The sequence below is a fragment of the Lissotriton helveticus genome, chromosome 1_2 (genome assembly GCF_964261635.1).
Source record: "Lissotriton helveticus chromosome 1_2, aLisHel1.1, whole genome shotgun sequence".
Taxonomy (NCBI): domain Eukaryota; kingdom Metazoa; phylum Chordata; class Amphibia; order Caudata; family Salamandridae; genus Lissotriton; species Lissotriton helveticus.
Genome location: NC_136058.1, coordinates 326,167,607 through 326,189,763, shown reverse-complemented (window position 1 = coordinate 326,189,763; position 22,157 = coordinate 326,167,607). Strand labels below are relative to the sequence as shown.

Genomic DNA, 22,157 nt, shown 5'->3' with positions numbered 1-22,157 from the left:
CATCGCTGCTATTGATTTAAGCTTCTCTCACTGCACGACCGCTTTATTGAAAAAATCGATCTCACTCATCTAGGCTACTCACATAGCAATATCGTGTATTTTATAATTAATGCCCGCCTGCTAGGTAGCTGCTGAGATTATTGTGCCATCGCTGTGTTGCCTTGACTGACTTTATATTTTGTGTCCTTTTTGCACACTTTGCATTACTTTGCCTGCTTGCTCCGTCCCGCCGGCCATTTTGTTGTTGTTGTTATTATTGTTGTTGCCCTGCACGAGTCTCCGCCCCGCTCCCGCCTTCCCAGCTGACCCGCCCTCCCACTGAGGTTATCAAGCCCGCGCTGTGTTGATCGCGCTGTGACCGTCCTGCTAACCACAGACACGGCCGCTCCTCCACGCTGCTCCCGACCTGCCTCCCCTATCAGCCTGGTATCGTAGCTCACCCAGCTGCTTGCACTCTCCGCTAAGATTAATTGTGATCGCTTTGCAGGACTGCTTAGCGCTGCTACTCTTTTACTTAATTGTTTTTACTTAACCAGCTCGCATTGTAGGAGCGCTCTATTTGTTAACACCGCTGCTAGCAATTAATTTATCCCACATTGCAGGACCGCTCGTACTGCACACATCGCTGCTATTGATTTAAGCTTCTCTCACTGCACGACCGCTTTATTGAAAAAATCGATCTCACTCATCTAGGCTACTCACATAGCAATATCGTGTATTTTATAATTAATGCCCGCCTGCTAGGTAGCTGCTGAGATTATTGTGCCATCGCTGTGTTGCCTTGACTGACTTTATATTTCGTGTCCTTTTTGCACACTTTGCATTACTTTGCCTGCTTGCTCCGTCCCGCCAGCCATTTTGTTGTTGTTGTTATTATTGTTGTCGCCCTGCACGAGTCTCCGCCCTGCTCCCGCCTTCCCAGCTGACCCGCCCTCGCCCCTCCCCTTCTACCATCCACATATGACAGATGCATTTGCGCGCAGCGGTCACGCGCCGCGGTCGCGCCAAAGGTGCGCCAAAGGTAAGCCCGTCTGCGCCCGTCCACGCCAGGACCGCGCCCAGCGCCAGACCCCCTGGTTCCCGCCGCTCCCAACCCTCTAGAGTCACATATGATGCCGCTACCCTCCTCGCCCTCAACCCCGGACGCACCCCACTATGCTGCGAAGCTTCCCCAGGACGTACCCACGGCCCATTCGCCTGCCTCTCCTGCAAGTTCAACTGCTTCAGGACCCTCACCAAACCCACTTCCTCCACACACAGCTCCGAACTCAACAGCCTGAAATGCATCCTACTGAACACGCGCTCGGTCCATAGACATGCAACAGAACTCTGGGACCTAATCGACATTGCGTCACCTGACATCGCCTTCCTTACTGAAACATGGATGAACGCATCTTCTGCCCCCGACATCGCCATAGCCATACCGGACACTTACAAGATCATTCGAAAAGACCGCACCAATAAAAAAACTGGAGGAGGCATCACCATCGTCCATAGAAACACCATCAAAATCACAACCAGCTCTGACGACAATCTTGCAACCGCCGAACATCTCCACTTTCAGATCCACACCGACCCCAGGACCACCCTTAGAGGCACCCTCATTTCTCTTCCAGGGGATCCTCATCAATAGTCATAAGCATTAGAATATTCCCGCCCATGCGCGGGACCCCGGAAACAATATATTATATGTGCCCCACATATATTATAGACATATATATAAATATATATATATATAAAAATAAGCAATTGCAGCCAAATAAACAATAGAGCTGGAATATGCAGTGAAGAATTTCCACAATACAGTGAATTCTGTATTAGAAACATGAGAAACAACACCAATGCTTGTTTAGAAACTGTTTTAATGTACAGAAAACAGTAGAAATTCTCATAACACACTGTAAGCATATACAGCTCCCAGGCTGCATTGCAAAATCCCAGTCTAAAAAGACTGAAAAGCTAACCTGTAGCTGAATGCACTAAAACTGACGCTGTGCCTTTAAGGCACCTCTGCCCCTAGCTTCCCATCATGCCTCAGGGGTTACAGTTAGGTCAGTTGTTCTTTCCGGCTCCTTCAGGAAGGACCCTGGATACACAGCTCCACACTTTTCTGCCTTTTTCAGTCAGAAAATCTTCTAAAGAACAATTTTTTTGATTTACTTTGACTTTTCACATCATAGTCAAGTAAATAACTGCTTAGCAGTCAATTTTTTGTGAGGTTTTTCCTTTCAGGATGCCCTCACTTTTTGATGATTGCCCTTCTTGTGGCCACAAGAAGGCAAAAACAGACTCTCATGAGGTCTGTATTTTATGCTTGCCAGAGGATCATGATCCTAAAGACTGTTCTCATTGTAAAAAGCTGTCTGACAGAACACTTAAAGACAGAGAGAGGAACAGACTCTATAGTCTGGCCCAGAAATCCATGAGAGGAAGATCTGCGGAGAGAAAGAGTTCAAAGAGACCCAGAACTCCCTCCAAAGGCAAGTCAGAACGTCCATCAACCTCAGCACCGGGCTCGGCGCTGAAAAAACGACATCTGATGGACAGTTCAAGAGAAAAAGCTCCGTCGGCGTCGAGATCGGCGTCGATGAGGAAATCGGCGTCGAAAAGAGGTTCGCCGTCGTCGAGGAAAGCTCCGCCGTCGTCAACTAGGCGACGATCGGCGTCGAGAGAAGCCACGAGATCGCCGTCGACGAGAGGTTCGGCTTCAAGACATGAGTCAACTCCGCCGCCGTCAACCAGGCGACGGTCGGCGTCGAGAGACAGATCACACTCGCCGTCGTCTCGACGTCGACAGGCTTCGAAGAGTGTAACACCTCCGTCGACGTCTCCACGGAGGCGCTCGGCGTCGAGGAGCAAGAGCCCCCTCGGACGATCGTCGTCGAGGAAGGGATCATCTAAGGCACGTCGGCGCTCGTCGTCGAGGATGTCCGATCCTCCGCCGTCGCCACATGCCAGGTCGATGACATCTCCGTCGCCGACAGATCAACGTCGGCCGACGTCGAGAGCTCCGTCGACGGCAGGACTAGACCGTTCGACGTCGAGACCTCCGTCGACGGCAGGACTAGGCCGTTCGACGTCGAGACCTCCGTCGACGGCAGGACAACGCCGGTCGACGTCGAGACCTCCGTCGACGGCAGGACAACGCCGTTCGACGTCGAAGGAGATGACTCTGTCGTCGGCACATCATCACCGATCGACGTCGAGGGACCACAGATCATCGTCGAGGCATTCAACGCCGAAAGTTATCGCCCCGTCGACGCCACAGAGGCGTTCGACGTCGAGGGAAAGGCTTTTGAGACGTCCTCCAACACCGGTGAGACGGAGATCACCTTCAGTGCCTTCGACAGTCCTGGTGACACAATCTGCTTCACTCCATTCCTCCTCAAGTGCCTCGGGGTCAACCGGGTCATCTTCGAGGAGTAGGAGTCCGGTTCAGAAGAATCCCCATCGGGGTTACACTTCACATATAAGACTTTCGCCAAGATGGTACGCTCCTTTGAGTAATTGGAAGGATTCTAAGGCACCAGAGAGACTTCAAAGGTACTTGAGTCCAATCCACAGGTCTCCTCTTCAGCAAGCAGAAGAGACAGAGCGATCACGCTTACGAGAGAGAAGAGTGGACAGGTCACATGCCCCTAGGGTCTCCCGATCACCAAGGAGGGAGCAACCCAAATCTCGAACACCGAGAAAGGAGGTACGAGATGTGAGATCGAGATCTCCAATACATCAGAGGGTATCACGTTCTCCTCGAAGGGAGGAACGACCTAGGAGATCTCCGGTGAGGAAGGAGCATTCTCACCACAGGAGAAGAAGAACTCCTTCATCCTCTCCTCCAGCTTCGCCTAGATCTTCTAAAGGGGACTACTCTCCGACGCTGGCAGACAGCCCTCGCTCAAGAGCTTCCCCTCTGGACGACGTCAACACGTATTTGGACGTTTTGCAAAGGGGTGCTTACAAGCTGAATATAGAAATGACCACTCCAGAGGTGTCCACTACTGTGATTTTTGAGACTCTTCATCACAAATCATATGCACGGCCGTTGCTTCCATTAGTCCCAGGAATAATGGACCCAATCAAAGAGGTTTTCCTCACGCCAGCAACGATCAGAGCAGTTCCGGCACGTATCCAGAAAAAATATAGGCCGGCTGACTCAGATCCTATCTTCGTTAAAGGTGAGCCTGCAGCGGACTCAGTTATTGTAGCCTCAGCTAGGAAGAATCACACGGTCGCTCCTTCTTCGTCAGTTCCTCCTGACAAAGACAGCAAGACGCAAGATTCTTGGGGACGCAAGGTGTGCAACACAGCAGCTTCATCCCTAAAAGTCTCTAGTGCATCAGCCCTTCTGGGAAGGTACGATAGAGCCCTATGGGACTCCATGGAACGATTCAAAGAGAAATTGCCCAAGGAGGACCAGAAGGACTTTGAGGAGACCGTGACGGAGGGCTGTTTGGTGGCAAACCAAATGATTAGTTCATCAGCAGATAACGCCCTTCTAGCTGGACATAACTACTCACATGGAGTATGTGCGAGGAGATCCTCTTGGCTGCGTTTAACTGGGCTCAAGCCAGATGCCCAGCAGCGCATACTCAATCTGCCTTTTTCCGGATCTTCACTCTTCGGGGAGCATGCCGATCAGGAAATGGCCCGGATGAAGACCGAGTTAGACACAGTAAAGGCAGTAGGTCTGGAGAAACAGAAAGCACCGTTCAAACGACGCTTCAAGACCAACAAGAACCAGGGAGGCCAACAGAGGGTTCAAACCCCTCAATGGTCTCAAAACAAGCCGCAAGGAAAGCCACAATACAGAGGAGGAAGGTCAAACAGAGGTAGAGGCGGACATAATCAATCCTCTACCACACCTAGAGGAGGCAAGGCCTGAGCAGTGGCTTCCTCTGTCGCCGTTACCCACTCCAGTGGGAGGAAGTGCTGCACAACATCTGGCAGAGTGGGTCAGCATCACGAAAGATCGGTGGGTGCTGAATATACTGCGCAATGGATATGCGCTACGTTTCAGGAAGAAACCACAACCGGCTCCTCCAAAAAAGTCTCGCTCGTACCATCTGGAGCTCCTCAAAAAGGAGGTGAGCGTCCTCTTAAAGAAAAACGCAATCGAAGTGGTACCCCTCTCCCAAAGGGGGAAAGGAGTGTACTCAAGATATTTCCTTGTTCCCAAAAAGGACCAAGAAGGCAAATTCAGACCAATTTTGGATCTTCGACTCCTCAACAAAGTGGTGGTCAAAGAGAAGTTTCGCATGTTGGCACTCCATCAAATATGTCCTCATCTACAGATCGGAGATTGGATGTGTTCGGTGGATTTACAAGACGCGTACTTCCACATTCCTATTACACCAGGTCATCGAAAGTACTTGAGGTTCCTGGTAGGGTCCAGGCATTACCAGTTCAAAGTGCTCCCTTTCGGACTCAAATCCGCACCAAGGGTCTTCACCAAGTGCATGGCAGTGGTAGCGGCGTGTCTACACAAAAAAGGTCTCTTTGTGTACCCATATCTAGACGACTGGCTCCTGAAGAGTCCGTCGCCTCGGCAAGCCACCAAAGACTGTCACCTGTGTCTCCAACAGCTACACAGGCTCGGCCTCCATGTAAACTCAGAAAAATCGATCCTGCAGCCCACACAAACTATCCACTATCTGGGAGCAGTTCTAGACACAAAGTTAGGAAGAGCGTTTCCTTCGCAAGAGAGACTTTCTTCCATGGGACAAAAATGCAAAAAGTTACTTCAGATTCCTCGTCCAAAGGTGCGAGACGTAGCGTCTCTGTTGGGCTCCATGGCGTCCTGCATCTTCCTAATACCGAACGCCAGGTTGAGAATGCGGCCTCTTCAAGAGTCGGTGGAGGATCAGTGGGACCAAGCGTCTGGAGATTGGGAGGATCGAATCATCCTGTCTCAAGCAGCGCTGACCTCAATACAGTGGTGGACTCGCCCTCGGAATGTCCTGCAGGGAGTCCCTTTTCAGCAACCTCTGCCTTCTCTGTCTGTGGTAACGGACGCATCTCTAGAAGGCTGGGGTGCTCACATGGGTCATCTTCAGATTCAGGGTCGCTGGTCGACCAACCTTCAGACATACCACATCAACATGCTGGAACTTCGAGCGGTTCATCTGGCGCTCAAGGCGTTCCTTCCAGCAATAACAACGGACAAAGTCCTGGTTCAGACGGACAACACTACAACTATGTTCTATCTGAACAAGCAGGGAGGAACTCGATCTCGCCCTCTGTCTCTGGAAGCCCAGGCGATCTGGCACTGGCTTCTGGCTCGGGGACTGTCGGTGGTGGCAGTACACCTTCCAGGCGAGTTAAACACAAAAGCAGATGCACTCAGCAGGCACTTCGAAGATCAGCCAGACTGGGTGCTAAACGACCAAGTGGTCGAAGAACTCTTCCGTTGCTGGGGTCGTCCAGACATAGACTTATTTGCGGACGACGAAAACGCCAAATGCCACGCCTTCGCGTCCAGGTTCCACCGGCCAGGGACGCAAGGGAACGCTCTCCTGCTGGAGTGGACAGGAATGTTCGCTTATGCTTTTCCCCCTCTGGCACTGATTCCGAAGGTGGTGGCCAAGCTCATCAGATCGAGCATGGACATGATCCTAATTGCTCCGGATTGGCCGCGACAATGGTGGTATCCAGATCTGTTACATCTGTCACGGTGTCCACACAGACGGCTGCCGTGCAAGCCAGACCTGCTGAGCAAAATGGACGGGAGGATCCTGCATCCCAACCTCCAGTCGCTGAACCTGACTGCATGGCTCCTGAGGTCTTGCAATATGGACACTTAAATCTGCCTCCGGACTGTATGAATATTTTAAGAGAGGCGAAGAGACCTTCCACAAGGACGTCTTATGCGTTCAAGTGGAAAAGATTTTTCATTTGGTGTAAGGACCATGGCTTTGATCCCACCAAAGGGCAAGAAGAGGTAGTCCTACCATACCTCCTATACTTAGCGACATCAGGGTTGAAATACGCTTCTATTAGGGTTCATCTATCTGCCATAGTAGCGTACAGAAAATCACCTACACAAACATCGTTTTTTCAGGTCCCGGTGGTGAAAGATTTCCTTCAGGGATTAAAGAAGGTCTATCCCCCTGTGAGAAATCCTTCTCCTCCCTGGGAGTTGAACCTGGTTCTCTCCAGACTGATGTCTACACCGTTTGAGCCTATACACAAGGCCTCCTTGCAGCATCTCACTTGGAAGGCGGCCTTCTTGGTGGCAATAACCTCTGCGCGCAGGGTTAGCGAGATTCAAGCACTCTGCACCAAGGAACCTTACACTGTGTTTCACCACAACAGAGTAGTAATGAGGGCTCACCCTTCTTTTCTTCCAAAAGTGGTATCGGATTTTCATATAAATCAAACGATTACCCTTCCTTCGTTCTTTCCTAATCCATCGACCCCAGCTGAGAGGTCGTTGCACTCGTTAGATCTTAAACGGGTGCTAAAGTTTTACCTAGAAAGAACAAAGGACACCAGAAAGACAGACCAACTCTTTGTCAATTATGGTGCAATGAGGTCCGGGTTTGCAGCAGCCAAAAGATCCATCTCCAGATGGATTGTCTCTTGTATCAAACTAGCATACCAGCTGGCTGGCAAACCTTTGTTGCAATCACCCAAAGCTCATTCCACTAGAGGGAAAGCAGCCACAATAGCTTTTTTGCATGACATTCCTATGTCAGAAATATGCAAGGCTGCGACATGGAAATCAGTCCATACCTTTACAAGGCATTATTGCCTAGAGTCTGATTCCAGAGCGGATTCTCAAGTAGGGCAAGCCTCCTTGAGAAACCTATTTGGGTAGAAAAAGGCCTATTTTTGGGCCTACGGATATAAATGTTATCTGTTGATTCCTTTGCCCGCAGGGATGAGGTGAGGCTCGCTACTCTATTCTAATGCTTATGACTATTGATGAGGATCCCCTGGAAGAGAAGGATTAGTTACTTACCTGTAATCCTAGTTCTCTTCCAGGGGTATCCTCATCAAAGTCATAAGCAACCCTCCCGCCTCCCCGGGCAAAGGACTTGGTTTATTTAATAGGAGATGTTTTTTAACCTGTTATTACCATGGTTTGGTTTTCAGTCTCCGAAAAGAACAACTGACCTAACTGTAACCCCTGAGGCATGATGGGAAGCTAGGGGCAGAGGTGCCTTAAAGGCACAGCGTCAGTTTTAGTGCATTCAGCTACAGGTTAGCTTTTCAGTCTTTTTAGACTGGGATTTTGCAATGCAGCCTGGGAGCTGTATATGCTTACAGTGTGTTATGAGAATTTCTACTGTTTTCTGTACATTAAAACAGTTTCTAAACAAGCATTGGTGTTGTTTCTCATGTTTCTAATACAGAATTCACTGTATTGTGGAAATTCTTCACTGCATATTCCAGCTCTATTGTTTATTTGGCTGCAATTGCTTATTTTTATATATATATATATTTATATATATGTCTATAATATATGTGGGGCACATATAATATATTGTTTCCGGGGTCCCGCGCATGGGCGGGAATATTCTAATGCTTATGACTTTGATGAGGATACCCCTGGAAGAGAACTAGGATTACAGGTAAGTAACTAATCCTTACAGGCCTCCAGGCACCCGATCTCAATTCAACGACGACATCACAGACTTCGTCAGCCCGCACGCCCTCGCCTCCGAGAACTACATTCTTCTAGGAGACCTCAACTACCACCTTGAAAACATACTCGACAACAACACCACCACCCTTCTGGACAACCTGTCCAATCTCGGACTCAAACAACTTGTTGACACCCCTACTCACACAGCCGGACACACGCTCGACCCTATCTTCACATCCAGCAAGCACATCTCCTTCGATCGCACTACAGCTCTCCACTGGACGGATCACAGCTGTGTCCACTTCAGCTACAAAACCACCCTATCCCACAACCGTCCACAACCCATTCCCCGGAGAAAATGGAATAAAATCACCACCGACCAACTCCTCACATCACTCAACCAAAACCCCCCCACCCTAGCAATGGACCCAGACCAAGCGGCCACCAACCTCAGGCAATGGATTACCCACAGTACGAACGAACTAGCACCCCTGAAAAAACACCAGTTGAAATCATCCAGCAAAAAGGCTCCCTGGTTCAATGATGACCTTAAAAAATCCAAGAAAACATGCCGCACCCTGGAGAAGAATTGGAGAAAAGAACCAACCCCAGACAACATGGCCTCCCTCAAGACAGCCACCCGCAAACACCACCAACTGATTCGATCCGCCAAGAAATCAGCATTCAAGAACCGTCTCGACAACAATTCTCATAACAGCAAGGAACTCTTCAATATCATCAAAGAATTCACCAACCCTTCCGCAGCATCCAACGACATCACTAACTCCCAAGACCTCTGCGATGCGCTATCCTCCTTCTTCTACAACAAAATTGCAGACATCCACAACAGCTTCAAGAATACTCCCAGTGACCAACCCGCCCCACCCCCTTCAGATCCCACCCCTCCAACTAACAACCTCAGCTCCTGGAACCCAATCACCACTGAAGACACCATTCGCCTCATGAACTCAATCCACTCTGGCTCGCCTTCTGACCCCTGTCCCCACTACATCTTCAACAAAGCTGACTCCATCATCGCTCCCCAACTCCGCGATGTCATCAACTGTTCTTTCAACTCTGCCACCTTTCCAGAAATCTGGAAACACGCCGAACTCAGCGCCCTTCTGAAAAAACCCACAGCAGACCCCTCTGAACTGAAAAACTACCGACCCATATCCCTCCTCCCTTTCCCAGCCAAAGTCATCGAGAAGGCCGTCAACAGCCAACTCGCCGCCTTCCTTGAATCCAACAACTCCCTGGATCCCTCACAGAACGGCTTTCGAGCCAAACACAGCACCGAAACCGCCCTCATTGCGGCGACCGACGACATCCGAGCACTCCTAGACAACGGAGAAACTGTGGCCCTCATTCTACTCGACCTCTCCGCCTCCTTCGACACTGTCTGTCACATCACCCTCATACAAAGCCTCAACAACATCGGCATACAAGGAAAAGCCTTGGACTGGATCATCTCTTTCCTAGCTGGGAGAACCCAGAGAGTCCGACTCCCCCCATTCTACTCAGAGCCCACCGAAGTCATCTGCGGCGTACCTCAAGGTTCCTCACTCAGTCCCACCCTCTTCAACGTCTACATGAGTCCTCTCGCCTCCATCGCACGTCAACACAACCTCAACATCATCTCCTACGCCGACGACACCCAGCTAAACCTTTCCCTCACCAAAGACCCCAACACCGCCAAAACCAATCTTCACGAAGGTATGAAAGAAGTAGCCGAATGGATGAAACAGAGCCGCCTAAAACTCAACTCAGACAAAACGGAGGTGCTCATCCTAGGATCCTCCCCCTCAGCTTGGGACGACTCTTGGTGGCCTTCCGCTTTGGGATCAGCACCCACACCCACAGACCATGCACGTAACCTTGGCTTCATTCTAGACTCCTCTCTCTCAATGTCCAGACAAGTCAATGCCGTATCGTCCTCCTGTTTCAACATCCTTCGCATTCTCAAAAAGATCTTCCGCTGGATCCCCCTCGAGACAAGAAAGACTGTCACCAATGCACTGGTCACGAGTCGACTAGACTATGGCAACACACTTTACGGCGGAATTACAACACAATTGCAGAAAAAGCTCCAGCGTATCCAAAACGCATAAGCGAGACTCATATTAGACATCCCGCGCCAAGAGCACATCACCGGACACCTAAAAAACCTCCACTGGCTTCCCGTCAATAAGATAATTACTTTCCGGCTTCTTACCCACGCACACAAGGCCCTTTATAATCTGGGACCCGAATGCCTCAACACCCGACTGTCCTTCTACATTCCCACCCGCCAACTAAGATCATCCAATCAAGCCCTCGCCGCAGTCCCGCGCATCCGAAAAACCACCATGGGTGGCAGATCATTCTCCTTCCTGGCTGCCAAGACCTGGAACCCACTCCCCACCCACCTCCGCCTTACTCAGAACCACATCTCCTTCAGAAAAGAACTGAAAACCTGGCTATTCGACAAATAGTGAACCCCTCCCTCTAGCACCTTGAGACCCTCTGGGTGAGTAGTGCGCTATATAAATGCCCGAACTTGAACTTGAACTAGAACGCAGAAGATTGAAATGTTCAGGTAATGGGTCTTAAGCAGGAGAGAGCAGAGGTACGTATCTGTGTTTCCTTAAAGTGTTTCATGCAGGTAAAAAGGATACTTCCCTGGGTGGGCTTGAACCACCAACCTTTCTGTTAACAACTGAACGCGCTAACCATTTGCACCACAGAGGTTAATAAATGTAGCACCGTTCCTGAGACTCAATATATATCTAGATAATTGTGTGCCTGCCTGGAGCTTGTGTTATAGAATGCGTCTTTATGCCATACAGCATTTCTCATTTGCTTAGTGTCTTGTTATTGTTGGACGTAATGATGAATAGACTACTGTCTAATGGTCTTAGAGCCAGTATTACTACCGGTCCCAGTGTATGAGACACATACATGACTTTTCTGTTGCCTGCTTAGCATAGCTCCCTGCTCCTCTGTAGGTGTGCTACCAGCCAGTAAGGCATGTGCCTTGCCCATCAGATGTGTTATGTTAGACTTGACTTCTCTGCGAGCAAAGTCTCCCTCCCATAGCAGGTGCTTTCTCTGAACTCTTGACTTGTAAGACTGCTGGGAAAGGCCCTCTCTAGCCCCTCACTCAGATAGATACATTTACCTTCAAAGCTCAGCTTTGGAGAAAGAGATTGGGGAGAGAGCAAATAGGGGAAGGCCCATGGTGCACACTTTATTTTACATAAAAGCTCGGGCTTGTGGGAGGACAGGGACAAGAGGGTTCTCAGGGAAAGAAATCCCAGGAGTATTGATGGCTAGGCCCTGAAACACAACAATCCCGAATTGGCAAGGCACAATATGCCTGTGCAATAGGCCTGACCCTAGGCTTCCGGAGTTCTTGGTCACCAAAGGCTCCAGTGATCTAAGCCCGACCAGGGCTGTAGGCCGCGTTGGGAGCGCATTAGGGACGCGTAAAGGGACGCAGGGCGCAGAACTCTGCCCGTTTCACCCCAGCATTTAGGGGAGGACACAGAATCTGGGAAATCCAGTGGGAAGGATTTTCCAGGAGGAGAGTTCAGTGAGATAATCTGAAACACAATAGTGCTGGTGATCTGGCGGGTGCATTCTGTGAACCACTTTTGTCGGGAGCAGCCTGCCATCATGCCCTGATAAACACAACTCTAGTCCAAAGCCAGTGACCTCAGCAAATGCAAAGACATTCATAGTTATAGTCTCCTGCATCTGATTCTTGCCATCTTCATGTGAAACGTTGGCGTTATCATGTCTGCTGCGCACACTTTGTTCATATGTGAACAATTTAAGTGTGTGCTCCTGATCACTGTCTTGGGCAGAGCTCTCCCTGTGAACAACCCATGTGAAGCACTAGTGGTTCAGTGGTAGAATTCTCGTCTGCCACGCGGGAGGCCCGGGTTCGATTCCCGGCCAATGCAAAACTGCTTACTTTTGACTTTGTTTTTGAAAGGAAATATTTGAACTCAGTGGGGAATAAAATGGTAAGCAGTGACCCCGACGTGATTTGAACACGCAACCTTCTGATCTGGAGTCAGACGCGCTACCGTTGCTCCACGAGGTCCGTACACTTACAGCCTTCGGAGCCAGATCAGCAAATGCTGTGGGCCTTTTGACTTATTTTCTCCTCCTCATATGCCTACAGTTGTATTACAGGGCTTGGCCTTTTGTTTTCTATCCTAATTATGAAATTGACTGCAGGTGCAGAGAGAACGCAGAGGATTGAAATGTTCAGGTAAAGGGTCTTAAGCAGGAGAGAGCAGAGGTACGTATCTGTGTTTCATTAAAGTGTTTCATGCAGGCAAAAAGGATACTTCCCTGGGTGGGCTTGAACCACCAACCTTTCTGTTAACAACCGAGCGCGCTAACCATTTGCACCACAGAGGTTAATAACTGTAGCAAAGTTCCTGAGACTCAATATATATCTTGATAATTGTGTGCCTGCCTGGAGCTTGTGTTATATAATGCGTCTTTATGCCATACAGCATTTCTCATTTGCTTAGTGTCTTGTTATTGTTGGACGTAATGATGAATAGACTACTGTCTAATGGTCTTAGAGCCAGTATTACTACCGGTCCCAGTGTATGAGACACATACATGACTTTTCTGTTGCCTGCTTAGCATAGCTCCCTGCTCCTCTGTAGGTGTGCTACCAGCCAGTTAGGCGTGTGCCTTGCCCATCAGATGTGTTATGTTAGACTTGACTTCTCTGCGAGCAAAGTCTCCCTCCCATAGCAGGTGCTTTCTCTGAACTCTTGACTTGTAAGACTGCTGGGAAAGGCCCTCCCTAGCCCCTCACTCAGATAGATACATTTACCTTCAGAGCTCAGCTTTGGAGAAAGAGATTGGGGAGAGAGCAAATAGGGGAAGGCCCATGGTGCACACTTTATTTTACATAAAAGCTCGGGCTTGTGGGAGGACAGGGACAAGAGGGTTCTCAGGGAAAGAAATCCCAGGAGTATTGATGGCTAGGCCCTGAAACAGAACAATCCCGAATTGGCAAGGCACAATATGCCTGTGCAATAGGCCTGACCCTAGGCTTCCGGAGTTCTTGGTCACCAAAGGCTCCAGTGTTCTAAGCCCGACCAGGGCTGTAGGCCACGTTGGGAGCGCATTAGGGACGTGTAAAGGGACGCAGGGCGCAGAACTCTGCCCGTTTCACCCCAGCATTTAGGGGAGGACACAGAATCTGGGAAATCCAGTGGGAAGGATTTTCCAGGAGGAGAGTTCAGTGAGATAATCTGAAACACAATAGTGCTGGTGATCTGGCGGGTGCATTCTGTGAACCACTTTTGTCGGGAGCAGCCTGCCATCATGCCCTGATAAACACAACTCTAGTCCCAAGAGAGTGACCTCAGCAAATGCAAAGACATTCATAGTTATAGTCTCCTGCATCTGATTCTTGCCATCTTCATGTGAAACGTTGGCGTTATCATGTCTGCTGCGCACACTTTGTTCATATGTGTACAATTTAAGTGTGTGCACCTGATCACTGTCTTGGGCAGAGCTCTGCCTGTGAACAACCCATGTGAAGCATTGGTGGTTCAGTGGTAGAATTCTCGCCTGCCACGCGGGAGGCCCGGGTTCGATTCCCGGCCAATGCAAGACTGCTTTCTTTTGACTTTGTTTTCGAAAGGAAATATATGAACTCAGTGGGGAATAAAATAGTAAGCAATGACCCTGACGTGATTTGAACACACAACCTTCTGATCTGGAGTCAGACGCGCTACCCTTGCGCCACGAGGTCCGTACACTTACAGCCTTCAAGACAGATCAACAAATGCTGTGGGCCTTTTGACTTATTTTCCCCTCCTCATATGCCTACAGTTGTATTACAGGGCTAGGCCTTTTGTTTTCTATCCTAATTATGAAATTGACTGCAGGTGCAGAGAGAACGCAGAGGATTGAAATGTTCAGGTAAAGGGTCTTAAGCAGGAGAGAGCAGAGGTACGTATCTGTGTTTCATTAAAGTGTTTCATGCAGGCAAAAAGGATACTTCCCTGGGTGGGCTTGAACCACCAACCTTTCTGTTAACAACCGAGCGCGCTAACCATTTGCACCACAGTGGTTAACAACTGTAGCACAGTTCCTGAGACTCAATATATATCTTGATAATTGTGTGCCTGCCTGGAGCTTGTGTTATATAATGCGTCTTTATGCCATACAGCATTTCTCATTTGCTTAGTGTCTTGTTATTGTTGGACGTAATGATGAATAGACTACTGTCTAATGGTCTTAGAGCCAGTATTACTACCGGTCCCAGTGTATGAGACACATACATGACTTTTCTGTTGCCTGCTTATCATAGCTCCCTGCTCCTCTGTAGGTGTGCTACCAGCCAGTAAGGCATGTGCCTTGCCCATCAGATGTGTTATGTTAGACTTGACTTCTGTGAGAAGTTGGCCTGGTAGGGGATGTTTCCAATTCTGGAACCACCTACTACCTGACCAAACAATCCCCTTATGGTGTCTGGTTGTAAGTCAACCTTATTAGACAAGCTATCCTAGTGGTAGCATGGACTAAGCAGCCTAAAGGCTTAACTTAAGAGGTCGTGTTAAGCGAGCTGTTTTACCACATACAATCCTGTAATACCAAATGAAAGGACACCACACAAGTATATATTATAAAAATATATGTGTTTATTACTAAAAACAATCCCCAGTATTCTTTATGAATAAAGGGGCACAAGCGTTAAATCAAAAGCACTGTTTAAACATACAAAGTTGCACAATTATGGATGAGGGCAGGGGGCCACTCAAACCATATACTAAACAAGTGGTATAAGAGAGGCCACTCGAACAGTGGTTAGGCCTAGGGCCTAGGGAATCGCTGGGAGCAGTCAGGACAAGCAATGCTGAAGTCGGGAATGGCCCTCGGGATTCGGGAGATGTGCGGAAAGCGCACGCATGCACCAATGTTAACCAATGGTGCGTAAAAGTCAAATAGTTAAAGTTTAAGGACACTTCCGCTGAACCTAGAGGAACAAAACTTAACACACAGACCCTAGAGGTGTGCACCAGTGTGGGAACACCGGCGGAGCAAAGTTACCTCACCCACAGGAAGTGGGTGCACAGGGTCGAAGTGGCGTCGGGTTTTGACACGCAGGCTCTTGGTGCTTGGAGCTGAAAGGGCTGCAGGCAGGGTGAAGACGAAGTGTCCGGTGGAGTCCAAGGGTGGACTCAAGTTGTAGAGTACCTGAAAGCAGAGGGGACAGAGTCTGGGTCACTCAGCAGTGACCAGGGTGGAACCAGGACGGAACCAGGCAATGTCGGGCGCAATCAGGTGGTCGTCGAGGCGCTTCTCTTCGCTGTCACGTGGGCTCTGGGGCATCTGCGACGTCCAGGAGCAGGTCACGATCTGTCCCACGCAGGCTCTCACCGTCGGTGCAGTCGGCTTCCGGTTTGGAGCAAACAAGCCTTGGTAAGAGCAATCCACGCGGGATTGGAAGATGGCGTCTCACTCGGACCAGGAAGGTCAGAGTCGGGGCTCCTTTTCAGGGGAGCTGGTGTGGTTCTAGAGCAACTAGAATCACGAGTCTTCTTTTGTAGTTCGTCGGCACAGGGACCACAAGCCAGCTGGCAAGTGACCGGGCCAACGCGTTGAGCCAAATCGTGCCAAAGGGCCCCACGCAGCACTCGTCGAGTGTGGAGGGCTGAACTTCGGCTCAGGAGTAGCTCAGGGTGGGGGCTTCTCAAACCCCGATGTACAGCTTCGAGGGTCACTCGTGGGCTGCACGGTCAGCGTCTCGTGGTCACTTCAAGATGGCGTGCCCCACGCTTCCGGTCGCCTCCACGGGTCTCAGCTTTGCAGGGACTGTGGATCGGGCTGTTAGAAGCTGGGCAGGCTTGATCTCGTCGATCTCAGTCGCTCGAGTTCCGGCGGGAACTGCAACCAAGTAGACGTCGAGGGCTGGATGGTGCCTGCTGCTGCAGGGTGGTCACTCCTTGACCACAAGGGAGATTCTTCGGGCTTCCACGTTGAGATGGAGGGCGAAGGGTCCAGAATATCGTTTCAAATGTTTCTTCCAGGAAATCTGATGTGCATTGGCACTGCTCCCACTCTTATTCGAATCTGGTGGGCGTGATTACCTGCTAGGTCCCCTCCTATGGGTGGGACCCAGGAAGTGGGTGGATACACCCCCTTCCTTTGATCCAGGCCGCCCTGGCACGAGGGCTGGAGTGCCCCAGAACCGGTTTGGCCGGATTATGCAAGGGGCAGCCTTGTGCGCCCCAGGCAGTGTCTGGTTTCTTTCAAACCTCCCTGCTACAATACACTATCTCCTGTCTGGAGGGCGGTGACACCCTCCTGTGACAGGAAACCCTTTGTCCAGGACCCCCTTGACTGGGTTTCGGTCAGCTCCAGGGGTCCAGACATTTGTCTGTGGCAGAGGCATCCATTTTGGGGATCTTAAGGTCTTTGGAGAAATCAACCGCATTAAAGTAAAGTAACATGTCTTACCCCTCTAGAGGGGTGGAATGCCATCCCCGTCGCCAGAACTGGCGAGGGGATGGTATTCCAAAGCGTATGACACCTTACACGACATGTTTTGATAAAGCCAAACCAGAGTTGCTAAATAACCGCGAGGATTATAAGGCACTTAATAGTATATGGTATGGCATTATCCTGAAACAGCTTAGGGATTTGTTCCCGACGGCTGCAGACAGGCTCAGCTCATGCTAGAGCTCCATCTCACATAAAAACCAAGCACCCAGCCTCCAGGATTGGTGAGGCCTGTCTATAGGAGTGGCTCACAGGTTTACATGTGTCCAGATATAGGTTTAGACATAGGTATACTATATCTAAGCAAGGGGTGTGTACACCACCTTACCCCAGCTGAGTGATCAGCCAGTTGTGTCAACTTAAGAACCAGCCAGGGGTGGCAAAAGATATGCTGCAGCCCCTGGTAGGCCTTAGTGGCTCCTGTGCCCTGTGCACCTATAGTGCATTCTACAGGGGCTGACAAGGAGTCCATTTCCAATTGGTATGTGCCTATAGCACATGTGTCATTAATTTAGTGAGAGAACAGCAGGCTGGGGGTCTGATCAGCAGGCCCACAGCCTCAGTAGTCGAAAACCAGTGAAGCAAAAAGCAAAAATTTGGGGTGACCATAGGATAGCAGACCCTACTCTCCTACACAACCCCCCCCCAAACGCAGGGACATTAAACTAACCTTGACCAGATAAGTCTTCATGTTCTAAGTGGAAGTACCTGGAGAGACCATCTGCATTACCATGGTCAGTCCCTGGGCGGTGCTCCACTGTAAAGTCCATCCCCTGTAGGGAAATGGACCACCTGAGCAGTTTGGGATTTTCACCCTTCATCTGATTAAGCCATAAGAGGGGCTTATGGTCTGTTTGCACTAGGAAGTGAGTTCCAAACAAGTAGGACCTCAACTTCTTTAATGCCCAAACCACAGCAAAGGCCTCCCTCTCAATGGCTGACCAACGTTTTTCTCTTGGGGTTAGCCTCCTGCTAATGAAAGCAATTGGCTGGTCTTGACCATCTTGATTAAGTTGTGAGAGTACAGCTCCCACCCCCAACTCAGAAGCATCTGTCTGAACAATGAACTGTTTGGAGTAGTCAGGACTCTTTAGGATAGGTGCAGAGCACATGGCCTTCTTCAGGTCTTCAAATGCCTTCTGACAGCTAACTGTCCACTGAACCTTTTTTGGCATCTTCTTGGATGTCAAGTCATTTAATGGTGTCACTATAGACCCATAGTTTTTCACAAACTTTCTGTAATACCCAGTCAGGCCCAAGAAGGCTCTGACTTGTGTCTGGGTAACTGGAGGAGCCCAGTCCTGTATGGCCTGGATTTTGCTTTCCAGTGGCTGAACCTGGCCTCCACCTACTAGGTGGCCCAGGTATACAACCTTACTCTGCCCTATCTGGCACTTTGTGGCCTTGATAGTTAGGCCTGCCTTTTGCAGGGCCTCCAAAACTTTCTTCAGGTGGATCAGGTGATCCTCCCAGGTGGAGCTAAAGACAGCAATATCATCCAGATAAGCTGCACAAAAGTCATCCAACCCAGTAAGGACTTGGTTCACCAACCTTTGAAAAGTGGCAGGTGCATTCTTCAAACCAAAGGGCATTACCACAAACTGATAATGTCCACTAGGGGTAGAGAATGCTGTTTTGGCTTTTGACTCCTCAGCTAGTCTGATTTGCCAGTAGCCAGCTGTCAGATCAAATGTGCTCAGAAACTTGGCAGAAGCCAATCTGTCAATGAGCTCATCTGCTCTTGGAATGGGGTGAGCATCTGTCCTAGTGACAGCATTGAGGCCCCTGTAATCCACGCAAAACCTCATTTCTCTCTTACCATCTTGGGTATGAGGTTTTGGCACCAGGACTACTGGGCTGGCCCATGGGCTCTCTGATGGCTCAATCACTCCAAGCTCCAACATCTTTTGCACCTCAGCCTTGATGCAATCCCTGACATGATCAGGTTGCCTGTAGATCTTATTCTTGACAGGCAGACTGTCACCAGTGTCCACAACATGGGTACACCAGTCAGTTTGGCTGGGTGTGAGTGAAAACATTTGCCTGTGAGCCTGCAAAACTTGTCTGCAGTCCCTCTGTTGCTGGTCAGTGAGGCTGCCTGCCAAGGCTACTCCATCAACTGAACCATCATCAGGGTTCTGGGAAAGCAGGTCTGGGAGAGGGTCACTCTCTTCCTCCTGTTCCCCATCTGTGGCCATGAGCAAGCTCATGTCCTCCCTGTCTACAAATGCTTTCAAGCGATTCACATGGATTACCCTGTGAGGGCTCCTGGGTGTTCCAAAGTCTACCAAGTAGGTGACTTCCCCTTTCTTCTCAATAATAGGATAGGGTCCACTCCATTTGTCTTGGAGTGCTGCTGGAGCCACTGGCTCCAGTACCCATACCTTCTGTCCTGGTTGGAACTCTACCAGCACAGCCTTTTGGTCATGCCAAGCTTTCTGCAATTCTTGGCTGGCCTCCAGGTTTTTGGATGCTCTTTCCATGTACTCAGCCATCCTGGAGCGGAGACCAAGTACATAGTCCACTATGTCTAGTTTGGGCTTTTTGAGAGGTAACTCCCATCCTTCCTTCACCAAACACAATGGACCTCTCACAGGGTGGCCAAACAAAAGTTCAAAAGGGCTGTAGCCAACCCCCTTCTGTGGGACCTCTCTGTAAGCAAAGAGCAGGCAGGGTAAAAGAATGTCCCATTTCCGCCTGAGCTTCTCTGGTAATCCTTTTATCATGCCTTTAAGGGTCTTGTTAAATCTCTCCACAAGCCCATTGCATTGTGGATGATATGGGGTGGTAAACTTATAGTTTACTCCACATTCCTTCCACATTGCTTTTAGATAGCTGGACATAAAATTTGTCCCTCTATCTGATAGTACCTCCTTAGGAAAGCCCACTCTTGAGAAAACTGCAATGAGGGCTTTTGCCACCACAGGTGCTGTGGTGGTCCTTAGGGGAATAGCCTCTGGGTACCTGGTGGCATGATCCACTACCACCAGTATGAATCTGTTCCCAGATGCTGTTTGGGGGTCCATTGGACCCACAATATCAATTCCAACTCTCTCAAAGGGGACCCCCACCACAGGTAGTGGTATTAGGGGGGCCTTTGTTGTGCCACCTGACTTACCACTGGCTTGGCAAGTGACACAGGAGCGACAAAACTCCTTGACATCCTCTGACATGTGAGGCCAGTGAAAGTGTGGAACAAGCCTGTCCCACGTCTTGTTCTGGCCTAAGTGTCCTGCAAGGGGAATATCATGGGCCAAGGTAAGGAGGAATCCCCTAAACTGCAGAGGTATCACCAACCTCCTGGTCATGCCAGGCTTGGGGGCTCTAGCCTCTGAGTAAAGGAGTCCCTCATCCCAATACACAGTATGGGTACCTTGGGCATCCCCAGCAGCCTCAGCAGCAGCCTGCTGTCTGAGGGGTTCAAGGGAAGGGCAATCTAATTGAGCCTGCCTCAGGTCTGCCCTTGAGGGTCCCCCTGTCCCCAGAAACTCAACCTGGTCAGGTTCAAGCTCCTCAGAGACAGTCTCCTCTTGGACTGCAGAATCAGTTTCCTCTGAAACCTGATCCTCAACCTGGGGCAAGGTGGAAGGCGAGGCCTTTCCTCTCTTGCTCCTTCTCTTGGGTTGTGGCTGGTCTATTGTCTCAAGATCCACCACTGGTTCAGGAAGGCACTTCTTAGCCTGAGCCCTTGTCATGGCAAGGACATGCTCTGAAATCCCTAGCATTTCTGCATGAGTCCTGTACTCCACTTCTGACCATGCTGAGCTTTCAAGGTCATTGCCTAACAGACAGTCTACTGGTAGGTCTGCACTCACCACAACTTTCTTTAGGCCATCAACCCCTCCCCAGGAGAAGTTCACAACTGCCACACTATGGGAGGTAGTGGAGTTGCTTGCATTGGTTACTAGGTAGCTCTCTCCTAGTACAATCTGTCCAGGGTCCACAAAGCCAGGGGTCACCATGGTGACACTAGCACATGTGTCCCTGTAAGCTTGAGCCAGTTTCTCATTTATTAAGGGAGTCTGCCTGTATTTGCCCAGGTTAGTGGGGCTTACTGCAGTGGGCAACTCAATGTCCACATCATACAGGAGAACTGCCTGTGTAGGGACTCTGACTAGGCCAGATCCTACTTCAATACCCAGGGTCAACCCAGCTACACCCTTGGACTGTGTTCCACCACTGCTTACTGTACTTGGGGTTGCAGTTGCTTTAGGAGCTGTAGTGGTGGGAACTGGATTTGCCTTGGTGCACTCACTGCCCCAGTGTGAAACTGATTTGCAGGTATTACACCAAGGTGTCTTTGGACCTTTGTTCTTCTTCTTCTTGTTACCATTTTGGGAACCACCCTCCTTACTATTAGTTTGGGGGCCTGAAGACTTCTGGTCTTTTTCTTTATCTTTCTGATTCTGATTACCACCCTTCTGGTCTGTTTTCTTCTGGTCACCACCTTGGTTCTGGGGTTTCTGCTTAATCCTTGTTCTGACCCATTTGTCTGCCTTCTTTCCCAATTCTTGGGGAGAGGTCAGATCAGAGTCAATAAGGTATTGATGCAACAGCTGGTTTGTACAGTTATTAAGGATCTGTTCTCTCATCATAAGATTGTACAATCCTGTATAGTCTGAAACTTTACTTCCCTGTAACCAACCCTCCAAAGCCTTAGTGGCACACTCCACAAAATCAGTCCAGTCTTGAGTCTGTGCTTTCTGGGTGTCTCTGAACAACAACCTGTATTGCTCAGTGGTTAGGCCATACCCTTCAATGAGAGCACTCTTCAAAACAGAGTAGTTTTTGGCATCCTCAGGTCTAACTGTGAGGAGCCTGTCTCTCCCTTTCTCAGAAAAGGAGTACCACAAAATTGCAGCCCACTGGTTCTCAGGAACCTGCTGTACCATGCAGGCTCTCTCAAGAGCAGTCATCCATTTGTGGATGTCATCCCCTTCTTTGAAGGGGGGCACAATCTTGGTCAGGTTTCTATTGTCATAGGCCCTGTCTTTTTCTCTTGGAAAATTGCTGCCACCAGTGACATCTAAGCCACTTAATTTCT

General features: G+C 49.7%; 2 non-coding genes across 2 annotated transcripts; one reads left to right on the top strand and one right to left on the bottom strand.

Moving 5' to 3' along the window:
• Window positions 1-12,605: 12,605 nt before the first annotated feature.
• Window positions 12,606-12,677, bottom strand: TRNAW-CCA (transfer RNA tryptophan (anticodon CCA)). Its single transcript has one exon. It is a non-coding gene; the product is annotated as a tRNA-Trp (tRNA).
• A 1,469-nt stretch (window positions 12,678-14,146) lies between these two features.
• On the top strand, window positions 14,147-14,217 carry TRNAG-GCC (transfer RNA glycine (anticodon GCC)). The gene has a single exon. It is a non-coding gene; the product is annotated as a tRNA-Gly (tRNA).
• Window positions 14,218-22,157: the final 7,940 nt, after the last annotated feature.